Source organism: Xenopus laevis, chromosome 8S (assembly GCF_017654675.1).
Source record: "Xenopus laevis strain J_2021 chromosome 8S, Xenopus_laevis_v10.1, whole genome shotgun sequence".
Classification (NCBI taxonomy): Eukaryota; Metazoa; Chordata; class Amphibia; order Anura; family Pipidae; genus Xenopus; species Xenopus laevis.
Genome location: NC_054386.1, coordinates 67,720,974 through 67,729,883, shown reverse-complemented (window position 1 = coordinate 67,729,883; position 8,910 = coordinate 67,720,974). Strand labels below are relative to the sequence as shown.

The 8,910-nt window shown below is 38.9% G+C and overlaps 1 protein-coding gene across 1 annotated transcript in view; it reads left to right on the top strand.

The window, feature by feature from the left end:
• The first annotated feature begins 662 nt into the window (after nucleotides 1-662).
• The window catches only part of LOC108700132 (X-linked interleukin-1 receptor accessory protein-like 2), a 470,858-nt gene continuing 462,610 nt past the window's right edge, over nucleotides 663-8,910 (top strand). Inside the window, exon 1 of the mRNA XM_018233033.2 lies at nucleotides 663-1,257. The gene's annotated coding sequence lies outside the window, so the exon portion shown is untranslated. The remainder of the gene's footprint in view (nucleotides 1,258-8,910) is intronic.

Sequence of the window (8,910 nt, the reverse complement as noted above, 5' to 3'; positions counted from 1 at the left end):
TGAATATAAAAAAATCTGATTGCTCTTTTGAGAAATAGATTTCAGTGCAGAATTCTGCTGGAGCAGCACTATTAACTGATTCATTTTGAAAAAAAATGTTTTCCCCATGACAGTATCATTTTAACTTCCCGCCATATGCAAATTAGCCAACACTAGCGCAACTTCGCTCTGCTTGTCGAATTAACGCTAGCACAACTTCACCAGCGATCAGCGCCCTGGACGCAACTCCGCATGTTAGTGAATTAGCGTTGTCTGAGTGAAGTGTTGCGCTGCCTGCGAAGCCGTCGCTGGCAAATTTTCGTCGCTTAGTAAATTTGCCCAATGTGTGTCACAAACTCAAATGCAGGGGGTAACTACAGAGGAAGCAGATCCTGCGGCTGCAGGGGGGCCAGGAAGTAAGGGGGTCCCATGAGGAAGTAGGATTCCATGGAGGTTGTGGAGCATGAGAGTGAGAGGAAGGAAAGATATTCAGTCAGTATTAATGAAGCAGTCGCACAGCTGCTGGTTGCTTTGTGTTCAGTTAAGGCACTGAAATAAAATGATTATTAGCAGAGACCCGGGTGCCACTTGACTGATCGCGACAATATGTCACTGTGACTTTAAGGGGGAGATGAGCAGATCGAGCCCTCCCCTCCCTGCTGAGGATTGGAGAGTTCAGCAGTCTACAGCGCGCAGTCCGGAGCCAGGAATTGTACAAAGCAGAGCTGCCTCATAGGACCAAAGCACTTTACAGGACACTGCCTGGACCGTCACCCTCACTGTCTGGATTTGTTCTCTCGCCCGCTTTGTGTAACTATGGGATGACCGTTCCTCCTTGGGCTTCACTATACTTTATAAGGGGGGTAAGCAGCAAACACGTGGCTGCAGGATATGTCACCTGTCATCCAAGTGCTGCTCTCCCACTTTCCGAGCGATTGACAACGCGCACTCGGACACTAATAGACAAAGTAACGATGTGATTGATGTGATTTCTCAGGGTCGAGGGCCACTATTTACCGCTGCTATGGGACGTACAAGGACCAGGCTGTAAATTAGTTCCCTCCTGTCAAACAGCAACAGTCTGACCTGTCAGACATTTATCGCGGTCGCTGGGAGACGCTTCTCACACAAAGTTATGAGACATGAGATGGACTGAGTGTTGGGACTTTTGGGGACGTTTCACACTAGCGACCTGCCTGCTTCTATGGCTCTCGCTACCGACACCGCTTTAGCAACTTTATGGGATTGATCCGAATGCGCTTTGGGGAGACGCAGCAGGTGAGGTCTTGGTTGGGTGGCAAAGGCTAGGGGTGTTCTGCTGTGTTTGGGGCAAAGTAATGCGGGTAATAAGGGAGATAAACTGCCCCATCTGTACCATTCATACATTACATTTGGGGGTACTAATATGTGCACGTGGAGATACAGTCTATTTGGGGGTACATTAGAGGTAGTATTAATGCATGAGAGATATACAGCATGTCAGTCCACCTTGAGAATTCTTGTGTGTGCAGGGCCATACAAGGCAATTAAGGTCATCAGAGACTAGTGCTTGAAGTATACATGGACATAGACTGCAGGTAAGGTCCATCATGGGGGGATACTGAGACAATGAGTTCAGTTGCAGGTGAGTTTCATCATGGGGGTATTAAATGTGTGAATGGGAACAAGTTGCAAGCAAGGTCCATTGGGGGTACTATGATTGTAAAGTAGTGATGGCAAATAAATTTGGCTGGCGCGAATTTGCGGCGAATTTCTGCGTTTCACCGCCACCCAATAAATTCACGAAACTCCTGTGAAAATTCGCCGGCATCAAAAAATTTTGGATGCACGTCCGAAAAGTTGCTTGCATCAAAATCGGGACGCATCAACACTATTCAGACGCCCATTGACTTTAATGCTGGTGTCGAAATTGACCCAAGCCACTATTTTCGAGTTTCACAAATTTTTTGCAAATTTTTCACCGTTTCGCAGGAAATTCACGAATTTTTCGGTGAAGTGAAACAGGAGAAATTCACCCATCACTATGAAATGAGCATAGAGTGCAGGGAAGGTCTATCGTGGAGTAATAAATGTGAATTGGAATACACTGCAGCTAAAGTCCAACATGGAATAATGAATGCATGAATGGGAAAGCTCGGCAGGTAAGGTCCATAGGTGTCCATAGTGTCTGAATTGCTGTAGAACACAGGTAAAGTCCATCATAGGATGCTGAATGTTTAAACGGGCATAGATTGCAGGTAAGGAACATCATAGTGTACTTATTGTGTGACCTGACATAGATTGTGTGGGGGGGGGGGATACTACGTTTTTGAATAGTTGGTAAGGTCCATTGTGGGCTATATGTAGAAATTTGAATGGAAAGTTAGAATAAGCAAATCTACAAAGGATACAAGGTTGAACTTGATGGACATGTGTCTTTTTTCAACCTAACTTACTATGTTACATGTTTTATGCAAAACGTACATTATTGGCAAAGAAATGTTCCTATAAACACCTAGTGATGCACAAACCCTGACTAATTATTAAATGCTCGATTCAAGCATCTGGCATAATAATTGTTTAGTTTAATAGTTGTATTACGCCCACAAATCTGTGCAAAACATTGTCCGTGTGTGCGTTCTGTCTGTTTACAGTATCTCTCTATTGTGAGGCAGTCTGTACAAATCTTTTTAACTACTCCCTGAAGTAAAGGTGTCACTCTTCTTTCACTCATATGTGGTTAAAAATGTATTGCATTTTTTTCCCCTCAAAACTGTATATGTGTGTGTGTACATTAACAGTTGTGTTATAGTTAAGTGTGCCCATGCCAAATAAATCAAGTCCCTTATGACTTTTCTGACAGGAAATGGGTTAATGAGGGTCATGGCTTGAGACAGCAGATTATTAAGATAAAGGGCACACGTAGGTGTCAGGAAAGGAAATTGAAACACGGAGTCTCATTTGTTCCTGGCTTTGCAGAAACAAAATATACATTTGCTATATTTAAATGGCAAATGGTTATCATATATTTGGTATGCATAACTAGCCGCTGGCATGCATGGATATTGCTTGGCTGTATTATCCCTAACCATGCTGGGTAGTACATTTAAATGTATCCACTAATTTCCACTGTTTTTCTATATGTGTGTATATTGATGTTATTTGTAATGATTTTCATGTGGGTAGTTCATTAGTGAGATACATTAAGCACCTCACAGGTATAGATTAAGCAATTTTTCTTTAGATTATTATCCAGGGATCCAGAGTATAGAGTATTATTGGCATTAACAAACCTGATTTTCATATTTTCTGCCTTATAGTGTTATTGTAGTTTAAGGACTTTAATTTATAGGTTGGGTCCCAAAATTGGGTTGGTATACTGTTCCCCTAAATACAGTAATAATTTAAGTAGACATTAAATGCTGTATGGTACTGTAAACATGCTGTAGTTCTTTCACTAAATTTGGGTACCCTGAAAAAAGAATGTTGTAGTTGATAGCATGAGGTTTAATGTCATATTCCCCAATTCAGTGCTTAGTGTCTTCTGTTTACTCTTACTCTGTATTTGTAGAAGCTTTCTGCTTTATTTGTGTTGCTGTAGCCCAAGTAATCGACTGGCTGGAAAGGGAATGTTTCTAAACTAAATAAATGCTGTTTAATCTGTTCACACTGTGAGCTGAATTTGGTGCAAAAAGATGTGGGACTGTGAACAAAAGACCAAAACCAGAAAGGATAATGCTGAACAGCTGCAGGACTGCCAAGTGCATGATAAATCATTAACATTCAAGAGATTAAAGTTTGTGAGTAATTATCAACAATAAAAAAGGCTGAAAATTGTTATTTTTCTGAAGAAATGTACCATTAACCAATTCCAACCTACGGGCAATTCTCCCTGGTTTCACCATGTACTCTCAGTGTTATTTATTGAGTTTCTTACATCTGTGGTTCATTTTTTATGCCTTCCCTTAGCACGATGCTTTTTCTGCTCCAGAATGCTGACATTTAAACTTCCTTGGGTGCACACAGCTGCTGTAATTTAGGAATGTAACTTTGTAAAGCACTCTATGAAAGTAAATCAGATTTATCCATGCTGTGGGACATGGAATTATTTATTCTAGCCAGTTTGTGGAGATTCCTACTCAGTTGCCCCCCATAGGTTAGGTTGGCACAAATGCTGTTGCAGGATGTCTTTGTTGGGTTTTATTGTGTGTAATAAGACAAATTTTTCTTGATTATCAGATATACAGTATTTAAATGTAACCTTTTGAAACACAGAGCGTGATCTAAAGCTGTTGGATGAGACTAGAAGTGGTAGGTCACAGCCTACTAAATAACTAGAAAGAGTCAAACCTTATTCTAACACATAGGGTTAAAGAGATCCTGCTCTTGCCATGCGTAAAAAACAGAGGTCTCAACCTGCAATCTCACACAATTCACAAGAGGAATTAACTGGTCACAATTTATGGATGTCATATGGCCTGTATAAGCTGAGGTTTTTGTATGTTGCTTGCAAGATATTAAGAAAAATTATATAATCGTCACTTGTGGCTAAAATGTATCCTGTTATTGGCACTGTAAAATGTGTCGTTTAGTACATTCTTCTGTTTGAGTGACTTGCCAGAGATTTGATGACATTGCTGTCTGCCTTCGACACAGAGGGAGTCTGATTTCCTTTTGACTTTCAGGATGTGCTCAGCACAGTTTGGCTTAGAGATTCCATCTTTATTATCCAAGCCATTCACAGGCTGTGCAGTACTGAGAGTATCCAGGAATAATTTTGTTCATTATGTTATTCCGGCCTTGATCCTGAGTACAAGGTCAACATTAAGTCTAAGACAATATAAGGCAAAAATAGGAGATTTAAAATGATACCTATAAGTAAACGAATCAGTATGTTGTATAGAGTCCTGGTTCTGGATAGATGCTGCTGAAGTTGTAAATGATTTGAAAAAGGAACCTAGGCATTTACAGACAATCCATGATATATGTGAAATAGAGACGCTGCAGTAACATTTTTTTCATTCTTGACTTATAAGAGGGCAATTTATATTGTCTTGAATCCTAATAAGCTGTGCAGTACTTGTGTCAAGTAGGTTGTAGTTGCATAGTCATTTTTACTCTAGTAAAACTATCCTTTAGTGGGAGATTTGGAATGAATGCATATTTGTTCTTTTAGCTCCTCATAGTCCAGATTCAACCAGAGACTAAATTGGATGAACTTTGGGATTAAAACTTATTTGTTGCCGTGCTATGGATTTCTTTTGGAAATGTAGCAGGGTGACTGGACCACCACCTGACCACCAATACCTGACCAAATATAGGTTTATTAATGAAGGTTTGAACCAGTTTGAAAAACTTTTTTACTGGGTAATGGTGTTGGCATACTGCAGAATCAGGGTTTGGAATTTTGACTCTTAAATTGGCTGTTGTAGTTGTCCTTAAAGAAATGTTTTTTTATTCCCTAGGAATGGAGTTATACAGCTGATTGTATCTTGTAGCCTTCTTCTAGCTATAGTGAGATATTCTCTAGAGAATGGAAGCTAAACCCACAAAAGTATTTTTTATTAATACATGTTTTATCTGGGAATGGGAAACAAAAATATTATTGCTGAGGCTGCACTGGAGCACTCAACATATCCTGAGCAAAAAAGTATCTCTTATACGGAATTGTGTACTACGTCAGAATGTGAAATAAGTGAGGACTAGTCAATTTTTTTTGCCTTGTAAAGCATTTCTTTGGGGGACAAAAAGTAAGACTGACAAGCAGTCAGCAGCATTAGTATTATATATAAGTAGATATACATGAATGTATATAATATATAATATATATATATATATACACATAAAAATCTAGAAATTGGAATTTGGCTCATATTTTTCTGAGTTTAACCAGGTCAGTGTTCTCTTTACTTGTTCATGTAGACAGTATACGATTCAATGATCTTTTGTGGTTTTTAAAACTTATTGGGGATGGTAGAGGGGAACAGTGCTTGTATGTATTATACTGCTATGAGTCACTTGATAATCCATATTTTACTGTATGATAGGGACCCAGTAATATCACAAAATAGTGTCACATGCTATGCCAGATACTCATCTTTGCATCCATTTGCTAAACTACATTCTTAGGTATAATTAGTGTAAGATGGCACAAGATAGAATTCCTCTAGAGAAAACTGTCCCTCTCTACAGTAACTGAGATATCTCTTGTACAGAGATACATTCAGATTTTATTAGAGAGTGTGTGTGTGTGTGAGATCTATTATTATGTAAGTAAAAGCATTTAACCTGACCTGCTTAAGTTAACATTTTGCATATTGAAAAGAAATTGCCACCCTGGTTGTCCTCAATTGGGGACTTTTAGCAACAAGCAAGCTTGACATGCATCTGTTATTGTAGTTTCCACTATAAAAATGACTTGTCATAGATTTGATGACACTGCTATTTGCCTTGGATACAGAAAGTGTCAAACAATGAATTAGAGAGGAGGTCACTGGGGGATATGCTGTGTTTCCATGCTTTTGTGGTGTGACATATTTGCCGTGGTCTGTAGAGGCTTCTGGAGGACTTGATTGATAACATGCACAATACAGTTTGTTCTATTAAATTCACCACTGGGAGTTAGATTGCAGTAAGTTTTCATAAATCTATTGGCCAAATTGAGACTTTATCAGAGGAAATGCTCAAGGAAAATATATCATCTTTAAAAATAATTCTTACATTATAGTTAAAGGGATTATGTCATTATTTTTATGATGTAGTTTTGATTTCTAAATTACACAGTTTACACTGTAAATAATTCACTCTAGAATATAAAATTTCATTCCTGAACCAGCAAGTGTATTTTTTTAGTTGTTATATTGGCGTGTAGGCAGCCATCTCGGCTCATTTTGCCTGGTCATGTGCTTTCAGAAAGAGCCAGGACTTTAGGATGGAACTGCTTTCTGACAGGATGCTGTTTCTCCTACTCAATGTAACGGAATGTGTCCCAGTGGGACCTGGATTTTAATATTGAGTGCTGTTCTTAGATCTACCAGACAGCTGCTATCTTGTATTAGGGAGTTGCTATCAGGTTACCTTCCCATTGTTCTGTTGTTAGGCTGCTGGGGGGAGCACAAGTCACATGACTGGGGACAGCTGGGACACTGACAATATGTCTGGCCTAATGTCACATTTCAAAATCAAATATAAAAAAAATCTTTTGAGAAATGGATTTCAGTGCAGAATTCTGCTGGAGCAGCACTATTAACTGTGTTTTGAACAGAATCCCTTTAACATAGTCATTTTTGGTAGAAGAGATTCTGTTAAAAATCCCTGAAGATTCATCAATTTGCTTTGCAAGGTTTGTGATTCCAGCTTGGGCTCTTTTAACATGGATTTTGGAAGACCCATGGATAAGCTTTAGTGAATGGAGGGTGACTGACACAGCTTTATTTTTTTTTTGCATCTAGTACTATGCCTTGTAATTTTAAATGTGTCCTTAATGTGTTTATTAAAACATGCTCAAGCATTCTAAACACATCATCCAACTCATTTATTTTTATATGCGGTAGAATATTAAAATAGTTTGACCTCTGTCAGCTTGAAAAACCTGTTTGTACAGTGCATAGCTTTTTTGAGATTGCATGGCCTGCATTTCAGCAGCAGAGGGGAACAATTTACAGTACACGCCACTTTCTGAGCAATACTAGCTTAATGTCTGAACTCCCTTCATCTAGTAAATATGTGACAGTGCAAAGGATGCTTCCCTTGGCTGATAATAACCAGTGCATGCAATTCCATATTATTTATTGCAACAGTAGAATTACTCTTCTGCTTATTGATTTATGGGTTCTTGGTGGATCTCTTGTAAATATGCACAGTGGCATGTCCCAAATTCAGGCTTGAAAAATTCTCTTGCTTAGTGCACTCTGTGCTCATTTACTAAGCAAAATTGCCTTAGTGCAGAAACCCATGGCAGCCAGTTAGATATTTCCTTTCATTACTTTCCCTTAAGCAGACAGATGAAAGATGATTTATGACTAGCTGCCTATGTTGTCCAGTTGATTAGTGACCCCACAGACTGTGAAGTCTTTATGCCACACCTTCTTAAGAGATGAAAATATCCACAATAAATATTTTTTTGAATTCATTATTTTACTTTTAACAACATGCCCCTCTCCCAGTTCAGATCAATGCCCGGCTTTGTGTGGCAAGTCCCCACACAAAGCACGGCATTGATGTGAACTGGGAAAGAGGCATGGCTGTGTGTGCCAGAAGCTCTATTCATGTTGGCTCTATTTCTAGGTGCAGTTATGGATTTGTGCAGTAACCCTTGGCAACCAGTTAACGTTAAACAGTATTGTGCCATAAGAAAAGCAAAAGTAAATCTCAATTCTGTTGCTAAGGGAAGTAAATTTTACCTGGGTCATTAAATTCGAGTCCCTTGCATATTAAAAGCAAAGGGCATATAAACCACAGGAGTGGGGATAAAAGAAACTGCGAGAGAACACAAAGAGAAATCAAAGGAACACTAAAAATAGGAATTTTAACATGAAAACAGTTTAAACTATGTATGGTATTATATAAAGTATTGGTTTTGTATTTATTTTGCTTATTAAAAAGTAATATATAACTATATATAATTCTGTGTTCTTTTATAGGGTTTTACCATATCATTTATGTGAGTTGCTTTACTTCTTTGCTGACTATAATGACAATCAAGTCAGGATTTGCGGCAGGGCCACAAAGGCTCAGGCCTAGGCCAGTCGCATGGGAAATTTGATTCTGGAGCACTAGAGACTAGGTGCTTGTGCTCCGGTATGAAGAAATTATGCTCATGCGCGCAGGGGTGCTGTGCCAATGAGGCGAGTTGAAGCCTCGTATTTTAATTTTCAGTGACTTTGTATCTTTTTCTGGTATCAGTCCAAGCGATCAAAGAGAAATTCTGGACTTTTTAATAAAAATCTGGGA